This window comes from Hoplias malabaricus, chromosome 8 (assembly GCF_029633855.1).
Source record: "Hoplias malabaricus isolate fHopMal1 chromosome 8, fHopMal1.hap1, whole genome shotgun sequence".
NCBI classification, from domain to species: Eukaryota; Metazoa; Chordata; class Actinopteri; order Characiformes; family Erythrinidae; genus Hoplias; species Hoplias malabaricus.
In genome coordinates, this window is record NC_089807.1 from 22,202,568 (window position 1) to 22,223,506 (window position 20,939).

A 20,939-nucleotide genomic window follows, 5' to 3' on the forward strand; every position below is an offset into this window, starting at 1 on the left:
TCTTTTAGGGAGGCAAGATAATGTTTGAGAAATTTGAATGGAACAGTGTAAATGATCCGTCACTGCCTTCAGCAGATTGCACTCTGGCATGCCAGCGCATCTGCAGGCAGGCACCTGGCCATGATATCCGGCAGTGGCGCGAGGGAAAAGAAAAGTCTTCTTTGAGCCGGATTTGAACCCACTACCTAAGGATCGCCTTATTAACAACTACAGTCCTCTGCTCTACCAACTGAGCTTTCAAAGGTGCTAGCCTAAATAGTTGGACTGAAAACTGACAAGTGCATTTAGGACAGACTCGGATGCTCTCCTATGATTGTAGAACGAGTACATCTGGCAAAAGCCTAGCCCTAGCCCCTGAACTTAATCCTATCTCCTTCCTTTCAGACGTGGCTGAAAACGGTGTCCCTGGTGGTCTAGTGGCTAGGATTCGGCGCTCTCACCGCCGCGGCCCGGGTTCGATTCCCGGTCAGGGAAGCGTGTGCTTTCTTGCACACCAAGTCCACTACAAGACTCTGGAAGCCCCCCACCCACATGCTGTGTAGGTTAAAGGAATGTAAAGCGTCCTCCTTCTGCTACTTCCTTTTTTGCCAAACTTCTAAACGACACGTTGCTGCCTCATTCACCACCTCCACACACCCACACCAGCGTGGCTTTATGCTTTCAAGTCTGCAAGTCTTTTAGGGAGGCAAGATAAAGTTTGAGAATTATTAACAACTACAGTCCTCTGCTCTACCAACTGAGCTATCAAAGGTGCTAGCCTAAAGAGTTGGACTGAAAACTGACAAGTGCATTTAGGACAGACTCGGATGCTCTCCTATGATTGTAGAACGAGTACATCTGGCAAAAGCCTAGCCCTAGCCCCTGAACTTAATCCTATCTCCTTCCTTTCAGACATGGCTGAAAACGGTGTCCCTGGTGGTCTAGTGGCTAGGATTCGGCGCTCTCACCGCCGCGGCCCGGGTTCGATTCCCGGTCAGGGAAGCGTGTGCTTTCTTGCACACCAAGTCCACTACAAGACTCTGGAAGCCCCCCACCCACATGCTGTGTAGGTTAAAGGAATGTAAAGCGTCCTCCTTCTGCTACTTCCTTTTTTGCCAAACTTCTAAACGACACGTTGCTGCCTCATTCACCACCTCCACACACCCACACCAGCGTGGCTTTATGCTTTCAAGTCTGCAAGTCTTTTAGGGAGGCAAGATAATGTTTGAGAAATTTGAATGGAACAGTGTAAATGATCCGTCACTGCCTTCAGCATATTGCACTCTGGCATGCCAGCACATCTGCAGGCAGGCACCTGGCCATGATATCCGGCAGTGGCGCGAGGGAAAAGAAAAGCCTTCTTCGAGCCGGATTTGAACCCGCGACCTAAGGATCGCCTTATTAACAACTACAGTCCTCTGCTCCACCAACTGAGCTATCAAAGGTGCTAGCCTAAAGAGTTGGACTGAAAACTGACAAGTGCATTTAGGACAGACTCGGATGCTCTCCTATGATTGTAGAACGAGTACATCTGGCAAAAGCCTAGCCCTAGCCCCTGAACTTAATCCTATCTCCTTCCTTTCAGACATGGCTGAAAACGGTGTCCCTGGTGGTCTAGTGGCTAGGATTCGGCGCTCTCACCGCCGCGGCCCGGGTTTGATTCCCGGTCAGGGAAGCGTGTGCTTTCTTGCACACCAAGTCCACTACAAGACTCTGGAAGCCCCCCACCCACATGCTGTGTAGGTTAAAGGAATGTAAAGCGTCCTCCTTCTGCTACTTCCTTTTTTGCCAAACTTCTAAACGACACGTTGCTGCCTCATTCACCACCTCCACACACCCACACCAGCGTGGCTTTATGCTTTCAAGTCTGCAAGTCTTTTAGGGAGGCAAGATAAAGTTTGAGAATTATTAACAACTACAGTCCTCTGCTCTACCAACTGAGCTATCAAACGTGCTAGCCTAAAGAGTTGGACTGAAAACTGACAAGTGCATTTAGGACAGACTCGGATGCTCTCCTATGATTGTAGAATGAGTACATCTGGCAAAAGCCTAGCCCTAGCCCCTGAACTTAATCCTATCTCCTTCCTTTCAGACATGGCTGAAAACGGTGTCCCTGGTGGTCTAGTGGCTAGGATTCGGCGCTCTCACCGCCGCGGCCCGGGTTTGATTCCCGGTCAGGGAAGCGTGTGCTTTCTTGCACACCAAGTCCACTACAAGACTCTGGAAGCCCCCCACCCACATGCTGTGTAGGTTAAAGGAATGTAAAGCGTCCTCCTTCTGCTACTTCCTTTTTTGCCAAACTTCTAAACGACACGTTGCTGCCTCATTCACCACCTCCACACACCCACACCAGCGTGGCTTTATGCTTTCAAGTCTGCAAGTCTTTTAGGGAGGCAAGATAAAGTTTGAGAATTATTAACAACTACAGTCCTCTGCTCTACCAACTGAGCTATCAAACGTGCTAGCCTAAAGAGTTGGACTGAAAACTGACAAGTGCATTTAGGACAGACTCGGATGCTCTCCTATGATTGTAGAACGAGTACATCTGGCAAAAGCCTAGCCCTAGCCCCTGAACTTAATCCTATCTCCTTCCTTTCAGACATGGCTGAAAACGGTGTCCCTGGTGGTCTAGTGGCTAGGATTCGGCGCTCTCACCGCCGCGGCCCGGGTTTGATTCCCGGTCAGGGAAGCGTGTGCTTTCTTGCACACCAAGTCCACTACAAGACTCTGGAAGCCCCCCACCCACATGCTGTGTAGGTTAAAGGAATGTAAAGCGTCCTCCTTCTGCTACTTCCTTTTTTGCCAAACTTCTAAACGACACGTTGCTGCCTCATTCACCACCTCCACACACCCACACCAGCGTGGCTTTATGCTTTCAAGTCTGCAAGTCTTTTAGGGAGGCAAGATAAAGTTTGAGAATTATTAACAACTACAGTCCTCTGCTCTACCAACTGAGCTTTCAAAGGTGCTAGCCTAAATAGTTGGACTGAAAACTGACAAGTGCATTTAGGACAGACTCGGATGCTCTCCTATGATTGTAGAACGAGTACATCTGGCAAAAGCCTAGCCCTAGCCCCTGAACTTAATCCTATCTCCTTCCTTTCAGACGTGGCTGAAAATGGTGTCCCTGGTGGTCTAGTGGCTAGGATTCGGCGCTCTCACCGCCGCGGCCCGGGTTCGATTCCCGGTCAGGGAAGCGTGTGCTTTCTTGCACACCAAGTCCACTACAAGACTCTGGAAGCCCCCCACCCACATGCTGTGTAGGTTAAAGGAATGTAAAGCGTCCTCCTTCTGCTACTTCCTTTTTTGCCAAACTTCTAAACGACACGTTGCTGCCTCATTCACCACCTCCACACACCCACACCAGCGTGGCTTTATGCTTTCAAGTCTGCAAGTCTTTTAGGGAGGCAAGATAAAGTTTGAGAATTATTAACAACTACAGTCCTCTGCTCTACCAACTGAGCTATCAAAGGTGCTAGCCTAAAGAGTTGGACTGAAAACTGACAAGTGCATTTAGGACAGACTCGGATGCTCTCCTATGATTGTAGAACGAGTACATCTGGCAAAAGCCTAGCCCTAGCCCCTGAACTTAATCCTATCTCCTTCCTTTCAGACGTGGGTGAAAACGGTGTCCCTGGTGGTCTAGTGGCTAGGATTCGGCGCTCTCACCGCCGCGGCCCGGGTTCGATTCCCGGTCAGGGAAGCGTGTGCTTTCTTGCACACCAAGTCCACTACAAGACTCTGGAAGCCCCCCACCCACATGCTGTGTAGGTTAAAGGAATGTAAAGCGTCCTCCTTCTGCTACTTCCTTTTTTGCCAAACTTCTAAACGACACGTTGCTGCCTCATTCACCACCTCCACACACCCACACCAGCGTGGCTTTATGCTTTCAAGTCTGCAAGTCTTTTAGGGAGGCAAGATAATGTTTGAGAAATTTGAATGGAACAGTGTAAATGATCCGTCACTGCCTTCAGCAGATTGCACTCTGGCATGCCAGCGCATCTGCAGGCAGGCACCTGGCCATGATATCCGGCAGTGGCGCGAGGGAAAAGAAAAGTCTTCTTTGAGCCGGATTTGAACCCACTACCTAAGGATCGCCTTATTAACAACTACAGTCCTCTGCTCTACCAACTGAGCTTTCAAAGGTGCTAGCCTAAATAGTTGGACTGAAAACTGACAAGTGCATTTAGGACAGACTCGGATGCTCTCCTATGATTGTAGAACGAGTACATCTGGCAAAAGCCTAGCCCTAGCCCCTGAACTTAATCCTATCTCCTTCCTTTCAGACGTGGCTGAAAACGGTGTCCCTGGTGGTCTAGTGGCTAGGATTCGGCGCTCTCACCGCCGCGGCCCGGGTTCGATTCCCGGTCAGGGAAGCGTGTGCTTTCTTGCACACCAAGTCCACTACAAGACTCTGGAAGCCCCCCACCCACATGCTGTGTAGGTTAAAGGAATGTAAAGCGTCCTCCTTCTGCTACTTCCTTTTTTGCCAAACTTCTAAACGACACGTTGCTGCCTCATTCACCACCTCCACACACCCACACCAGCGTGGCTTTATGCTTTCAAGTCTGCAAGTCTTTTAGGGAGGCAAGATAAAGTTTGAGAATTATTAACAACTACAGTCCTCTGCTCTACCAACTGAGCTATCAAAGGTGCTAGCCTAAAGAGTTGGACTGAAAACTGACAAGTGCATTTAGGACAGACTCGGATGCTCTCCTATGATTGTAGAACGAGTACATCTGGCAAAAGCCTAGCCCTAGCCCCTGAACTTAATCCTATCTCCTTCCTTTCAGACGTGGCTGAAAACGGTGTCCCTGGTGGTCTAGTGGCTAGGATTCGGCGCTCTCACCGCCGCGGCCCGGGTTCGATTCCCGGTCAGGGAAGCGTGTGCTTTCTTGCACACCAAGTCCACTACAAGACTCTGGAAGCCCCCCACCCACATGCTGTGTAGGTTAAAGGAATGTAAAGCGTCCTCCTTCTGCTACTTCCTTTTTTGCCAAACTTCTAAACGACACGTTGCTGCCTCATTCACCACCTCCACACACCCACACCAGCGTGGCTTTATGCTTTCAAGTCTGCAAGTCTTTTAGGGAGGCAAGATAATGTTTGAGAAATTTGAATGGAACAGTGTAAATGATCCGTCACTGCCTTCAGCAGATTGCACTCTGGCATGCCAGCGCATCTGCAGGCAGGCACCTGGCCATGATATCCGGCAGTGGCGCGAGGGAAAAGAAAAGTCTTCTTTGAGCCGGATTTGAACCCACTACCTAAGGATCGCCTTATTAACAACTACAGTCCTCTGCTCTACCAACTGAGCTTTCAAAGGTGCTAGCCTAAATAGTTGGACTGAAAACTGACAAGTGCATTTAGGACAGACTCGGATGCTCTCCTATGATTGTAGAACGAGTACATCTGGCAAAAGCCTAGCCCTAGCCCCTGAACTTAATCCTATCTCCTTCCTTTCAGACGTGGCTGAAAACGGTGTCCCTGGTGGTCTAGTGGCTAGGATTCGGCGCTCTCACCGCCGCGGCCCGGGTTCGATTCCCGGTCAGGGAAGCGTGTGCTTTCTTGCACACCAAGTCCACTACAAGACTCTGGAAGCCCCCCACCCACATGCTGTGTAGGTTAAAGGAATGTAAAGCGTCCTCCTTCTGCTACTTCCTTTTTTGCCAAACTTCTAAACGACACGTTGCTGCCTCATTCACCACCTCCACACACCCACACCAGCGTGGCTTTATGCTTTCAAGTCTGCAAGTCTTTTAGGGAGGCAAGATAAAGTTTGAGAATTATTAACAACTACAGTCCTCTGCTCTACCAACTGAGCTATCAAAGGTGCTAGCCTAAAGAGTTGGACTGAAAACTGACAAGTGCATTTAGGACAGACTCGGATGCTCTCCTATGATTGTAGAACGAGTACATCTGGCAAAAGCCTAGCCCTAGCCCCTGAACTTAATCCTATCTCCTTCCTTTCAGACGTGGCTGAAAACGGTGTCCCTGGTGGTCTAGTGGCTAGGATTCGGCGCTCTCACCGCCGCGGCCCGGGTTCGATTCCCGGTCAGGGAAGCGTGTGCTTTCTTGCACACCAAGTCCACTACAAGACTCTGGAAGCCCCCCACCCACATGCTGTGTAGGTTAAAGGAATGTAAAGCGTCCTCCTTCTGCTACTTCCTTTTTTGCCAAACTTCTAAACGACACGTTGCTGCCTCATTCACCACCTCCACACACCCACACCAGCGTGGCTTTATGCTTTCAAGTCTGCAAGTCTTTTAGGGAGGCAAGATAAAGTTTGAGAATTATTAACAACTACAGTCCTCTGCTCTACCAACTGAGCTATCAAACGTGCTAGCCTAAAGAGTTGGACTGAAAACTGACAAGTGCATTTAGGACAGACTCGGATGCTCTCCTATGATTGTAGAACGAGTACATCTGGCAAAAGCCTAGCCCTAGCCCCTGAACTTAATCCTATCTCCTTCCTTTCAGACATGGCTGAAAACGGTGTCCCTGGTGGTCTAGTGGCTAGGATTCGGCGCTCTCACCGCCGCGGCCCGGGTTTGATTCCCGGTCAGGGAAGCGTGTGCTTTCTTGCACACCAAGTCCACTACAAGACTCTGGAAGCCCCCCACCCACATGCTGTGTAGGTTAAAGGAATGTAAAGCGTCCTCCTTCTGCTACTTCCTTTTTTGCCAAACTTCTAAACGACACGTTGCTGCCTCATTCACCACCTCCACACACCCACACCAGCGTGGCTTTATGCTTTCAAGTCTGCAAGTCTTTTAGGGAGGCAAGATAATGTTTGAGAAATTTGAATGGAACAGTGTAAATGATCCGTCACTGCCTTCAGCAGATTGCACTCTGGCATGCCAGCGCATCTGCAGGCAGGCACCTGGCCATGATATCCGGCAGTGGCGCGAGGGAAAAGAAAAGTCTTCTTTGAGCCGGATTTGAACCCACTACCTAAGGATCGCCTTATTAACAACTACAGTCCTCTGCTCTACCAACTGAGCTTTCAAAGGTGCTAGCCTAAATAGTTGGACTGAAAACTGACAAGTGCATTTAGGACAGACTCGGATGCTCTCCTATGATTGTAGAACGAGTACATCTGGCAAAAGCCTAGCCCTAGCCCCTGAACTTAATCCTATCTCCTTCCTTTCAGACGTGGCTGAAAACGGTGTCCCTGGTGGTCTAGTGGCTAGGATTCGGCGCTCTCACCGCCGCGGCCCGGGTTCGATTCCCGGTCAGGGAAGCGTGTGCTTTCTTGCACACCAAGTCCACTACAAGACTCTGGAAGCCCCCCACCCACATGCTGTGTAGGTTAAAGGAATGTAAAGCGTCCTCCTTCTGCTACTTCCTTTTTTGCCAAACTTCTAAACGACACGTTGCTGCCTCATTCACCACCTCCACACACCCACACCAGCGTGGCTTTATGCTTTCAAGTCTGCAAGTCTTTTAGGGAGGCAAGATAAAGTTTGAGAATTATTAACAACTACAGTCCTCTGCTCTACCAACTGAGCTATCAAAGGTGCTAGCCTAAAGAGTTGGACTGAAAACTGACAAGTGCATTTAGGACAGACTCGGATGCTCTCCTATGATTGTAGAACGAGTACATCTGGCAAAAGCCTAGCCCTAGCCCCTGAACTTAATCCTATCTCCTTCCTTTCAGACGTGGCTGAAAACGGTGTCCCTGGTGGTCTAGTGGCTAGGATTCGGCGCTCTCACCGCCGCGGCCCTGGTTCGATTCCCGGTCAGGGAAGCGTGTGCTTTCTTGCACACCAAGTCCACTACAAGACTCTGGAAGCCCCCCACCCACATGCTGTGTAGGTTAAAGGAATGTAAAGCGTCCTCCTTCTGCTACTTCCTTTTTTGCCAAACTTCTAAACGACACGTTGCTGCCTCATTCACCACCTCCACACACCCACACCAGCGTGGCTTTATGCTTTCAAGTCTGCAAGTCTTTTAGGGAGGCAAGATAATGTTTGAGAAATTTGAATGGAACAGTGTAAATGATCCGTCACTGCCTTCAGCAGATTGCACTCTGGCATGCCAGCGCATCTGCAGGCAGGCACCTGGCCATGATATCCGGCAGTGGCGCGAGGGAAAAGAAAAGTCTTCTTTGAGCCGGATTTGAACCCACTACCTAAGGATCGCCTTATTAACAACTACAGTCCTCTGCTCTACCAACTGAGCTTTCAAAGGTGCTAGCCTAAATAGTTGGACTGAAAACTGACAAGTGCATTTAGGACAGACTCGGATGCTCTCCTATGATTGTAGAACGAGTACATCTGGCAAAAGCCTAGCCCTAGCCCCTGAACTTAATCCTATCTCCTTCCTTTCAGACGTGGCTGAAAACGGTGTCCCTGGTGGTCTAGTGGCTAGGATTCGGCGCTCTCACCGCCGCGGCCCGGGTTCGATTCCCGGTCAGGGAAGCGTGTGCTTTCTTGCACACCAAGTCCACTACAAGACTCTGGAAGCCCCCCACCCACATGCTGTGTAGGTTAAAGGAATGTAAAGCGTCCTCCTTCTGCTACTTCCTTTTTTGCCAAACTTCTAAACGACACGTTGCTGCCTCATTCACCACCTCCACACACCCACACCAGCGTGGCTTTATGCTTTCAAGTCTGCAAGTCTTTTAGGGAGGCAAGATAAAGTTTGAGAATTATTAACAACTACAGTCCTCTGCTCTACCAACTGAGCTATCAAACGTGCTAGCCTAAAGAGTTGGACTGAAAACTGACAAGTGCATTTAGGACAGACTCGGATGCTCTCCTATGATTGTAGAACGAGTACATCTGGCAAAAGCCTAGCCCTAGCCCCTGAACTTAATCCTATCTCCTTCCTTTCAGACATGGCTGAAAACGGTGTCCCTGGTGGTCTAGTGGCTAGGATTCGGCGCTCTCACCGCCGCGGCCCGGGTTTGATTCCCGGTCAGGGAAGCGTGTGCTTTCTTGCACACCAAGTCCACTACAAGACTCTGGAAGCCCCCCACCCACATGCTGTGTAGGTTAAAGGAATGTAAAGCGTCCTCCTTCTGCTACTTCCTTTTTTGCCAAACTTCTAAACGACACGTTGCTGCCTCATTCACCACCTCCACACACCCACACCAGCGTGGCTTTATGCTTTCAAGTCTGCAAGTCTTTTAGGGAGGCAAGATAAAGTTTGAGAAATTTGAATGGAACAGTGTAAATTATCCGTCACTGCCTTCAGCATATTGCACTCTGGCATGCCAGCACATCTGCAGGCAGGCACCTGGCCATGATATCCGGCAGTGGCGCGAGGGAAAAGAAAAGTCTTCTTCGAGCCGGATTTGAACCCGCAACCTAAGGATCGCCTTATTAACAACTACAGTCCTCTGCTCTACCAACTGAGCTATCAAAGGTGCTAGCCTAAAGAGTTGGACTGAAAACTGACAAGTGCATTTAGGACAGACTCGGATGCTCTCCTATGATTGTAGAACGAGTACATCTGGCAAAAGCCTAGCCCTAGCCCCTGAACTTAATCCTATCTCCTTCCTTTCAGACATGGCTGAAAACGGTGTCCCTGGTGGTCTAGTTGCTAGGATTCGGCGCTCTCACCGCCGCGGCCCGGGTTTGATTCCCGGTCAGGGAAGCGTGTGCTTTCTTGCACACCAAGTCCACTACAAGACTCTGGAAGCCCCCCACCCACATGCTGTGTAGGTTAAAGGAATGTAAAGCGTCCTCCTTCTGCTACTTCCTTTTTTGCCAAACTTCTAAACGACACGTTGCTGCCTCATTCACCACCTCCACACACCCACACCAGCGTGGCTTTATGCTTTCAAGTCTGCAAGTCTTTTAGGGAGGCAAGATAAAGTTTGAGAAATTTGAATGGAACAGTGTAAATTATCCGTCACTGCCTTCAGCATATTGCACTCTGGCATGCCAGCACATCTGCAGGCAGGCACCTGGCCATGATATCCGGCAGTGGCGCGAGGGAAAAGAAAAGTCTTCTTCGAGCCGGATTTGAACCCGCAACCTAAGGATCGCCTTATTAACAACTACAGTCCTCTGCTCTACCAACTGAGCTATCAAAGGTGCTAGCCTAAAGAGTTGGACTGAAAACTGACAAGTGCATTTAGGACAGACTCGGATGCTCTCCTATGATTGTAGAACGAGTACATCTGGCAAAAGCCTAGCCCTAGCCCCTGAACTTAATCCTATCTCCTTCCTTTCAGACATGGCTGAAAACGGTGTCCCTGGTGGTCTAGTGGCTAGGATTCGGCGCTCTCACCGCCGCGGCCCGGGTTTGATTCCCGGTCAGGGAAGCGTGTGCTTTCTTGCACACCAAGTCCACTACAAGACTCTGGAAGCCCCCCACCCACATGCTGTGTAGGTTAAAGGAATGTAAAGCGTCCTCCTTCTGCTACTTCCTTTTTTGCCAAACTTCTAAACGACACGTTGCTGCCTCATTCACCACCTCCACACACCCACACCAGCGTGGCTTTATGCTTTCAAGTCTGCAAGTCTTTTAGGGAGGCAAGATAAAGTTTGAGAATTATTAACAACTACAGTCCTCTGCTCTACCAACTGAGCTATCAAACGTGCTAGCCTAAAGAGTTGGACTGAAAACTGACAAGTGCATTTAGGACAGACTCGGATGCTCTCCTATGATTGTAGAACGAGTACATCTGGCAAAAGCCTAGCCCTAGCCCCTGAACTTAATCCTATCTCCTTCCTTTCAGACATGGCTGAAAACGGTGTCCCTGGTGGTCTAGTGGCTAGGATTTGGCGCTCTCACCGCCGCGGCCCGGGTTTGATTCCCGGTCAGGGAAGCGTGTGCTTTCTTGCACACCAAGTCCACTACAAGACTCTGGAAGCCCCCCACCCACATGCTGTGTAGGTTAAAGGAATGTAAAGCGTCCTCCTTCTGCTACTTCCTTTTTTGCCAAACTTCTAAACGACACGTTGCTGCCTCATTCACCACCTCCACACACCCACACCAGCGTGGCTTTATGCTTTCAAGTCTGCAAGTCTTTTAGGGAGGCAAGATAATGTTTGAGAAATTTGAATGGAACAGTGTAAATGATCCGTCACTGCCTTCAGCAGATTGCACTCTGGCATGCCAGCGCATCTGCAGGCAGGCACCTGGCCATGATATCCGGCAGTGGCGCGAGGGAAAAGAAAAGTCTTCTTTGAGCCGGATTTGAACCCACTACCTAAGGATCGCCTTATTAACAACTACAGTCCTCTGCTCTACCAACTGAGCTTTCAAAGGTGCTAGCCTAAATAGTTGGACTGAAAACTGACAAGTGCATTTAGGACAGACTCGGATGCTCTCCTATGATTGTAGAACGAGTACATCTGGCAAAAGCCTAGCCCTAGCCCCTGAACTTAATCCTATCTCCTTCCTTTCAGACATGGCTGAAAACGGTGTCCCTGGTGGTCTAGTGGCTAGGATTCGGCGCTCTCACCGCCGCGGCCCGGGTTTGATTCCCGGTCAGGGAAGCGTGTGCTTTCTTGCACACCAAGTCCACTACAAGACTCTGGAAGCCCCCCACCCACATGCTGTGTAGGTTAAAGGAATGTAAAGCGTCCTCCTTCTGCTACTTCCTTTTTTGCCAAACTTCTAAACGACACGTTGCTGCCTCATTCACCACCTCCACACACCCACACCAGCGTGGCTTTATGCTTTCAAGTCTGCAAGTCTTTTAGGGAGGCAAGATAAAGTTTGAGAATTATTAACAACTACAGTCCTCTGCTCTACCAACTGAGCTATCAAACGTGCTAGCCTAAAGAGTTGGACTGAAAACTGACAAGTGCATTTAGGACAGACTCGGATGCTCTCCTATGATTGTAGAACGAGTACATCTGGCAAAAGCCTAGCCCTAGCCCCTGAACTTAATCCTATCTCCTTCCTTTCAGACATGGCTGAAAACGGTGTCCCTGGTGGTCTAGTGGCTAGGATTCGGCGCTCTCACCGCCGCGGCCCGGGTTTGATTCCCGGTCAGGGAAGCGTGTGCTTTCTTGCACACCAAGTCCACTACAAGACTCTGGAAGCCCCCCACCCACATGCTGTGTAGGTTAAAGGAATGTAAAGCGTCCTCCTTCTGCTACTTCCTTTTTTGCCAAACTTCTAAACAACACGTTGCTGCCTCATTCACCACCTCCACACACCCACACCAGCGTGGCTTTATGCTTTCAAGTCTGCAAGTCTTTTAGGGAGGCAAGATAATGTTTGAGAAATTTGAATGGAACAGTGTAAATGATCCGTCACTGCCTTCAGCAGATTGCACTCTGGCATGCCAGCGCATCTGCAGGCAGGCACCTGGCCATGATATCCGGCAGTGGCGCGAGGGAAAAGAAAAGTCTTCTTTGAGCCGGATTTGAACCCACTACCTAAGGATCGCCTTATTAACAACTACAGTCCTCTGCTCTACCAACTGAGCTTTCAAAGGTGCTAGCCTAAATAGTTGGACTGAAAACTGACAAGTGCATTTAGGACAGACTCGGATGCTCTCCTATGATTGTAGAACGAGTACATCTGGCAAAAGCCTAGCCCTAGCCCCTGAACTTAATCCTATCTCCTTCCTTTCAGACATGGCTGAAAACGGTGTCCCTGGTGGTCTAGTGGCTAGGATTCGGCGCTCTCACCGCCGCGGCCCGGGTTTGATTCCCGGTCAGGGAAGCGTGTGCTTTCTTGCACACCAAGTCCACTACAAGACTCTGGAAGCCCCCCACCCACATGCTGTGTAGGTTAAAGGAATGTAAAGCGTCCTCCTTCTGCTACTTCCTTTTTTGCCAAACTTCTAAACGACACGTTGCTGCCTCATTCACCACCTCCACACACCCACACCAGCGTGGCTTTATGCTTTCAAGTCTGCAAGTCTTTTAGGGAGGCAAGATAAAGTTTGAGAATTATTAACAACTACAGTCCTCTGCTCTACCAACTGAGCTATCAAACGTGCTAGCCTAAAGAGTTGGACTGAAAACTGACAAGTGCATTTAGGACAGACTCGGATGCTCTCCTATGATTGTAGAACGAGTACATCTGGCAAAAGCCTAGCCCTAGCCCCTGAACTTAATCCTATCTCCTTCCTTTCAGACATGGCTGAAAACGGTGTCCCTGGTGGTCTAGTGGCTAGGATTCGGCGCTCTCACCGCCGCGGCCCGGGTTTGATTCCCGGTCAGGGAAGCGTGTGCTTTCTTGCACACCAAGTCCACTACAAGACTCTGGAAGCCCCCCACCCACATGCTGTGTAGGTTAAAGGAATGTAAAGCGTCCTCCTTCTGCTACTTCCTTTTTTGCCAAACTTCTAAACGACACGTTGCTGCCTCATTCACCACCTCCACACACCCACACCAGCGTGGCTTTATGCTTTCAAGTCTGCAAGTCTTTTAGGGAGGCAAGATAAAGTTTGAGAAATTTGAATGGAACAGTGTAAATTATCCGTCACTGCCTTCAGCAGATTGCACTCTGGCATGCCAGCACATCTGCAGGCAGGCACCTGGCCATGATATCCGGCAGTGGCGCGAGGGAAAAGAAAAGTCTTCTTTGAGCCGGATTTGAACCCACTACCTAAGGATCGCCTTATTAACAACTACAGTCCTCTGCTCTACCAACTGAGCTTTCAAAGGTGCTAGCCTAAATAGTTGGACTGAAAACTGACAAGTGCATTTAGGACAGACTCGGATGCTCTCCTATGATTGTAGAACGAGTACATCTGGCAAAAGCCTAGCCCTAGCCCCTGAACTTAATCCTATCTCCTTCCTTTCAGACGTGGCTGAAAACGGTGTCCCTGGTGGTCTAGTGGCTAGGATTCGGCGCTCTCACCGCCGCGGCCCGGGTTCGATTCCCGGTCAGGGAAGCGTGTGCTTTCTTGCACACCAAGTCCACTACAAGACTCTGGAAGCCCCCCACCCACATGCTGTGTAGGTTAAAGGAATGTAAAGCGTCCTCCTTCTGCTACTTCCTTTTTTGCCAAACTTCTAAACGACACGTTGCTGCCTCATTCACCACCTCCACACACCCACACCAGCGTGGCTTTATGCTTTCAAGTCTGCAAGTCTTTTAGGGAGGCAAGATAAAGTTTGAGAATTATTAACAACTACAGTCCTCTGCTCTACCAACTGAGCTATCAAACGTGCTAGCCTAAAGAGTTGGACTGAAAACTGACAAGTGCATTTAGGACAGACTCGGATGCTCTCCTATGATTGTAGAACGAGTACATCTGGCAAAAGCCTAGCCCTAGCCCCTGAACTTAATCCTATCTCCTTCCTTTCAGACATGGCTGAAAACGGTGTCCCTGGTGGTCTAGTGGCTAGGATTCGGCGCTCTCACCGCCGCGGCCCGGGTTTGATTCCCGGTCAGGGAAGCGTGTGCTTTCTTGCACACCAAGTCCACTACAAGACTCTGGAAGCCCCCCACCCACATGCTGTGTAGGTTAAAGGAATGTAAAGCGTCCTCCTTCTGCTACTTCCTTTTTTGCCAAACTTCTAAACGACACGTTGCTGCCTCATTCACCACCTCCACACACCCACACCAGCGTGGCTTTATGCTTTCAAGTCTGCAAGTCTTTTAGGGAGGCAAGATAAAGTTTGAGAAATTTGAATGGAACAGTGTAAATTATCCGTCACTGCCTTCAGCATATTGCACTCTGGCATGCCAGCACATCTGCAGGCAGGCACCTGGCCATGATATCCGGCAGTGGCGCGAGGGAAAAGAAAAGTCTTCTTCGAGCCGGATTTGAACCCGCAACCTAAGGATCGCCTTATTAACAACTACAGTCCTCTGCTCTACCAACTGAGCTATCAAAGGTGCTAGCCTAAAGAGTTGGACTGAAAACTGACAAGTGCATTTAGGACAGACTCGGATGCTCTCCTATGATTGTAGAACGAGTACATCTGGCAAAAGCCTAGCCCTAGCCCCTGAACTTAATCCTATCTCCTTCCTTTCAGACATGGCTGAAAACGGTGTCCCTGGTGGTCTAGTGGCTAGGATTCGGCGCTCTCACCGCCGCGGCCCGGGTTTGATTCCCGGTCAGGGAAGCGTGTGCTTTCTTGCACACCAAGTCCACTACAAGACTCTGGAAGCCCCCCACCCACATGCTGTGTAGGTTAAAGGAATGTAAAGCGTCCTCCTTCTGCTACTTCCTTTTTTGCCAAACTTCTAAACGACACGTTGCTGCCTCATTCACCACCTCCACACACCCACACCAGCGTGGCTTTATGCTTTCAAGTCTGCAAGTCTTTTAGGGAGGCAAGATAAAGTTTGAGAAATTTGAATGGAACAGTGTAAATTATCCGTCACTGCCTTCAGCATATTGCACTCTGGCATGCCAGCACATCTGCAGGCAGGCACCTGGCCATGATATCCGGCAGTGGCGCGAGGGAAAAGAAAAGTCTTCTTCGAGCCGGATTTGAACCCGCAACCTAAGGATCGCCTTATTAACAACTACAGTCCTCTGCTCTACCAACTGAGCTATCAAAGGTGCTAGCCTAAAGAGTTGGACTGAAAACTGACAAGTGCATTTAGGACAGACTCGGATGCTCTCCTATGATTGTAGAACGAGTACATCTGGCAAAAGCCTAGCCCTAGCCCCTGAACTTAATCCTATCTCCTTCCTTTCAGACATGGCTGAAAACGGTGTCCCTGGTGGTCTAGTGGCTAGGATTCGGCGCTCTCACCGCCGCGGCCCGGGTTTGATTCCCGGTCAGGGAAGCGTGTGCTTTCTTGCACACCAAGTCCACTACAAGACTCTGGAAGCCCCCCACCCACATGCTGTGTAGGTTAAAGGAATGTAAAGCGTCCTCCTTCTGCTAGTTCCTTTTTTGCCAAACTTCTAAACGACACGTTGCTGCCTCATTCACCACCTCCACACACCCACACCAGCGTGGCTTTATGCTTTCAAGTCTGCAAGTCTTTTAGGGAGGCAAGATAAAGTTTGAGAATTATTAACAACTACAGTCCTCTGCTCTACCAACTGAGCTATCAAACGTGCTAGCCTAAAGAGTTGGACTGAAAACTGACAAGTGCATTTAGGACAGACTCGGATGCTCTCCTATGATTGTAGAACGAGTACATCTGGCAAAAGCCTAGCCCTAGCCCCTGAACTTAATCCTATCTCCTTCCTTTCAGACATGGCTGAAAACGGTGTCCCTGGTGGTCTAGTGGCTAGGATTCGGCGCTCTCACCGCCGCGGCCCGGGTTTGATTCCCGGTCAGGGAAGCGTGTGCTTTCTTGCACACCAAGTCCACTACAAGACTCTGGAAGCCCCCCACCCACATGCTGTGTAGGTTAAAGGAATGTAAAGCGTCCTCCTTCTGCTACTTCCTTTTTTGCCAAACTTCTAAACGACACGTTGCTGCCTCATTCACCACCTCCACACACCCACACCAGCGTGGCTTTATGCTTTCAAGTCTGCAAGTCTTTTAGGGAGGCAAGATAATGTTTCAGAAATTTGAATGGAACAGTGTAAATGATCCGTCACTGCCTTCAGCAGATTGCACTCTGGCATGCCAGCGCATCTGCAGGCAGGCACCTGGCCATGATATCCGGCAGTGGCGCGAGGGAAAAGAAAAGTCTTCTTTGAGCCGGATTTGAACCCACTACCTAAGGATCGCCTTATTAACAACTACAGTCCTCTGCTCTACCAACTGAGCTTTCAAAGGTGCTAGCCTAAATAGTTGGACTGAAAACTGACAAGTGCATTTAGGACAGACTCGGATGCTCTCCTATGATTGTAGAACGAGTACATCTGGCAAAAGCCTAGCCCTAGCCCCTGAACTTAATCCTATCTCCTTCCTTTCAGACATGGCTGAAAACGGTGTCCCTGGTGGTCTAGTGGCTAGGATTCGGCGCTCTCACCGCCGCGGCCCGGGTTTGATTCCCGGTCAGGGAAGCGTGTGCTTTCTTGCACACCAAGTCCACTACAAGACTCTGGAAGCCCCCCACCCACATGCTGTGTAGGTTAAAGGAATGTAAAGCGTCCTCCTTCTGCTACTTCCTTTTTTGCCAAACTTCTAAACGACACGTTGCTGCCTCATTCACCACCTCCACACACCCACACCAGCGTGGCTTTATGCTTTCAAGTCTGCAAGTCTTTTAGGGAGGCAAGATAAAGTTTGAGAATTATTAACAACTACAGTCCTCTGCTCTACCAACTGAGCTATCAAACGTGCTAGCCTAAAGAGTTGGACTGAAAACTGACAAGTGCATTTAGGACAGACTCGGATGCTCTCCTATGATTGTAGAACGAGTACATCTGGCAAAAGCCTAGCCCTAGCCCCTGAACTTAATCCTATCTCCTTCCTTTCAGACATGGCTGAAAACGGTGTCCCTGGTGGTCTAGTGGCTAGGATTCGGCGCTCTCACCGCCGCGGCCCGGGTTTGATTCCCGGTCAGGGAAGCGTGTGCTTTCTTGCACACCAAGTCCACTACAAGACTCTGGAAGCCCCCCACCCACATGCTGTGTAGGTTAAAGGAATGTAAAGCGTCCTCCTTCTGCTACTTCCTTTTTTGCCAAACTTCTAAACAACACGTTGCTGCCTCATTCACCACCTCCACACACCCACACCAGCGTGGCTTTATGCTTTCAAGTCTGCAAGTCTTTTAGGGAGGCAAGATAATGTTTGAGAAATTTGAATGGAACAGTGTAAATGATCCGTCACTGCCTTCAGCAGATTGCACTCTGGCATGCCAGCGCATCTGCAGGCAGGCACCTGGCCATGATATCCGGCAGTGGCGCGAGGGAAAAGAAAAGTCTTCTTTGAGCCGGATTTGAACCCACTACCTAAGGATCGCCTTATTAACAACTACAGTCCTCTGCTCTACCAACTGAGCTTTCAAAGGTGCTAGCCTAAATAGTTGGACTGAAAACTGACAAGTGCATTTAGGACAGACTCGGATGCTCTCCTATGATTGTAGAACGAGTACATCTGGCAAAAGCCTAGCCCTAGCCCCTGAACTTAATCCTATCTCCTTCCTTTCAGACATGGCTGAAAACGGTGTCCCTGGTGGTCTAGTGGCTAGGATTCGGCGCTCTCACCGCCGCGGCCCGGGTTTGATTCCCGGTCAGGGAAGCGTGTGCTTTCTTGCACACCAAGTCCACTACAAGACTCTGGAAGCCCCCCACCCACATGCTGTGTAGGTTAAAGGAATGTAAAGCGTCCTCCTTCTGCTACTTCCTTTTTTGCCAAACTTCTAAACGACACGTTGCTGCCTCATTCACCACCTCCACACACCCACACCAGCGTGGCTTTATGCTTTCAAGTCTGCAAGTCTTTTAGGGAGGCAAGATAAAGTTTGAGAATTATTAACAACTACAGTCCTCTGCTCTACCAACTGAGCTATCAAACGTGCTAGCCTAAAGAGTTGGACTGAAAACTGACAAGTGCATTTAGGACAGACTCGGATGCTCTCCTATGATTGTAGAACGAGTACATCTGGCAAAAGCCTAGCCCTAGCCCCTGAACTTAATCCTATCTCCTTCCTTTCAGACATGGCTGAAAACGGTGTCCCTGGTGGTCTAGTGGCTAGGATTCGGCGCTCTCACCGCCGCGGCCCGGGTTTGATTCCCGGTCAGGGAAGCGTGTGCTTTCTTGCACACCAAGTCCACTACAAGACTCTGGAAGCCCCCCACCCACATGCTGTGTAGGTTAAAGGAATGTAAAGCGTCCTCCTTCTGCTACTTCCTTTTTTGCCAAACTTCTAAACGACACGTTGCTGCCTCATTCACCACCTCCACACACCCACACCAGCGTGGCTTTATGCTTTCAAGTCTGCAAGTCTTTTAGGGAGGCAAGATAAAGTTTGAGAAATTTGAATGGAACAGTGTAAATTATCCGTCACTGCCTTCAGCAGATTGCACTCTGGCATGCCAGCACATCTGCAGGCAGGCACCTGGCCATGATATCCGGCAGTGGCGCGAGGGAAAAGAAAAGTCTTCTTCGAGCCGGATTTGAACCCGCAACCTAAGGATCGCCTTATTAACAACTACAGTCCTCTGCTCTACCAACTGAGCTATCAAAGGTGCTAGCCTAAAGAGTTGGACTGAAAACTGACAAGTGCATTTAGGACAGACTCGGATGCTCTCCTATGATTGTAGAACGAGTACATCTGGCAAAAGCCTAGCCCTAGCCCCTGAACTTAATCCTATCTCCTTCCTTTCAGACATGGCTGAAAACGGTGTCCCTGGTGGTCTAGTGGCTAGGATTCGGCGCTCTCACCGCCGCGGCCCGGCTTTCATTCCCGGTCAGGGAAGTGTGTGCTTTCTTGCACACCAAGTCCACTACAAGACTCTGGAAGCCCCCCACCCACATGCTGTGTAGGTTAAAGGAATGTAAAGCGTCCTCCTTCTGCTACTTCCTTTTTTGCCAAACTTCTAAACGACACGTTGCTGCCTCATTCACCACCTCCACACACCCACACCAGCGTGGCTTTATGCTTTCAAGTCTGCAAGTCTTTTAGGGAGGCAAGATAAAGTTTGAGAATTATTAACAACTACAGTCCTCTGCTCTACCAACTGAGCTATCAAACGTGCTAGCCTAAAGAGTTGGACTGAAAACTGACAAGTGCATTTAGGACAGACTCGGATGCTCTCCTATGATTGTAGAACGAGTACATCTGGCAAAAGCCTAGCCCTAGCCCCTGAACTTAATCCTATCTCCTTCCTTTCAGACATGGCTGAAAACGGTGTCCCTGGTGGTCTAGTGGCTAGGATTCGGCGCTCTCACCGCCGCGGCCCGGGTTTGATTCCCGGTCAGGGAAGCGTGTGCTTTCTTGCACACCAAGTCCACTACAAGACTCTGGAAGCCCCCCACCCACATGCTGTGTAGGTTAAAGGAATGTAAAGCGTCCTCCTTCTGCTACTTCCTTTTTTGCCAAACTTCTAAACGACACGTTGCTGCCTCATTCACCACCTCCACACACCCACACCAGCGTGGCTTTATGCTTTCAAGTCTGCAAGTCTTTTAGGGAGGCAAGATAATGTTTGAGAAATTTGAATGGAACAGTGTAAATGATCCGTCACTGCCTTCAGCAGATTGCACTCTGGCATGCCAGCGCATCTGCAGGCAGGCACCTGGCCATGATATCCGGCAGTGGCGCGAGGGAAAAGAAAAGTCTTCTTCGAGCCGGATTTGAACCCGCAACCTAAGGATCACCTTATTAACAACTACAGTCCACTGCTCTACCAACTGAGCTATCAAAGGTGCTAGCCTAAAGAGTTGGACTGAAAACTGACAAGTGCATTTAGGACAGACTCGGATGCTCTCCTATGATTGTAGAACGAGTACATCTGGCAAAAGCCTAGCCCTAGCCCCTGAACTTAATCCTATCTCCTTCCTTTCAGACGTGGCTGAAAACGGTGTCCCTGGTGGTCTAGTGGCTAGGGTTCGGCGCTCTCACCGCCGCGGCCGGGGTTCGATTCCCGGTCAGGGAAGCGTGTGCTTTCTTGCACACCAAGTCCACTACAAGACTCTGGAAGCCCCCCACCCACATGCTGTGTAGGTTAAAGGAATGTAAAGCGTCCTCCTTCTGCTACTTCCTTTTTTGCCAAACTTCTAAACGACACGTTGCTGCCTCATTCACCACCTCCACACACCCACACCAGCGTGGCTTTATGCTTTCAAGTCTGCAAGTCTTTTAGGGAGGCAAGATAAAGTTTGAGAATTATTAACAACTACAGTCCTCTGCTCTACCAACTGAGCTATCAAAGGTGCTAGCCTAAAGAGTTGGACTGAAAACTGACAAGTGCATTTAGGACAGACTCGGATGCTCTCCTATGATTGTAGAACGAGTACATCTGGCAAAAGCCTAGCCCTAGCCCCTGAACTTAATCCTATCTCCTTCCTTTCAGACGAGGCTGAAAACGGTGTCCCTGGTGGTCTAGTGGCTAGGATTCGGCGCTCTCACCGCCGCGGCCCGGGTTCGATTCCCGGTCAGGGAAGCGTGTGCTTTCTTGCACACCAAGTCCACTACAAGACTCTGGAAGCCCCCCACCCACATGCTGT

General features: G+C 49.8%; 12 non-coding genes across 12 annotated transcripts; all 12 read left to right on the forward strand.

Moving 5' to 3' along the window:
* The first annotated feature begins 402 nt into the window (after window positions 1–402).
* On the forward strand, window positions 403–474 carry trnae-cuc (transfer RNA glutamic acid (anticodon CUC)). The gene has a single exon. It is a non-coding gene; the product is annotated as a tRNA-Glu (tRNA).
* Window positions 475–909: 435 nt separating this feature from the next.
* Window positions 910–981, forward strand: trnae-cuc (transfer RNA glutamic acid (anticodon CUC)). Its single transcript has one exon. It is a non-coding gene; the product is annotated as a tRNA-Glu (tRNA).
* A 2,122-nt stretch (window positions 982–3,103) lies between these two features.
* trnae-cuc (transfer RNA glutamic acid (anticodon CUC)) lies at window positions 3,104–3,175 on the forward strand. The gene has a single exon. It is a non-coding gene; the product is annotated as a tRNA-Glu (tRNA).
* Window positions 3,176–3,610: 435 nt separating this feature from the next.
* Window positions 3,611–3,682, forward strand: trnae-cuc (transfer RNA glutamic acid (anticodon CUC)). The gene has a single exon. It is a non-coding gene; the product is annotated as a tRNA-Glu (tRNA).
* A 601-nt stretch (window positions 3,683–4,283) lies between these two features.
* trnae-cuc (transfer RNA glutamic acid (anticodon CUC)) lies at window positions 4,284–4,355 on the forward strand. Its single transcript has one exon. It is a non-coding gene; the product is annotated as a tRNA-Glu (tRNA).
* Window positions 4,356–4,790: 435 nt separating this feature from the next.
* Window positions 4,791–4,862, forward strand: trnae-cuc (transfer RNA glutamic acid (anticodon CUC)). Its single transcript has one exon. It is a non-coding gene; the product is annotated as a tRNA-Glu (tRNA).
* Window positions 4,863–5,463: 601 nt separating this feature from the next.
* On the forward strand, window positions 5,464–5,535 carry trnae-cuc (transfer RNA glutamic acid (anticodon CUC)). Its single transcript has one exon. It is a non-coding gene; the product is annotated as a tRNA-Glu (tRNA).
* A 435-nt stretch (window positions 5,536–5,970) lies between these two features.
* On the forward strand, window positions 5,971–6,042 carry trnae-cuc (transfer RNA glutamic acid (anticodon CUC)). The gene has a single exon. It is a non-coding gene; the product is annotated as a tRNA-Glu (tRNA).
* A 1,108-nt stretch (window positions 6,043–7,150) lies between these two features.
* trnae-cuc (transfer RNA glutamic acid (anticodon CUC)) lies at window positions 7,151–7,222 on the forward strand. The gene has a single exon. It is a non-coding gene; the product is annotated as a tRNA-Glu (tRNA).
* A 1,108-nt stretch (window positions 7,223–8,330) lies between these two features.
* Window positions 8,331–8,402, forward strand: trnae-cuc (transfer RNA glutamic acid (anticodon CUC)). Its single transcript has one exon. It is a non-coding gene; the product is annotated as a tRNA-Glu (tRNA).
* A 5,321-nt stretch (window positions 8,403–13,723) lies between these two features.
* trnae-cuc (transfer RNA glutamic acid (anticodon CUC)) lies at window positions 13,724–13,795 on the forward strand. Its single transcript has one exon. It is a non-coding gene; the product is annotated as a tRNA-Glu (tRNA).
* Window positions 13,796–20,803: 7,008 nt separating this feature from the next.
* On the forward strand, window positions 20,804–20,875 carry trnae-cuc (transfer RNA glutamic acid (anticodon CUC)). Its single transcript has one exon. It is a non-coding gene; the product is annotated as a tRNA-Glu (tRNA).
* Window positions 20,876–20,939: the final 64 nt, after the last annotated feature.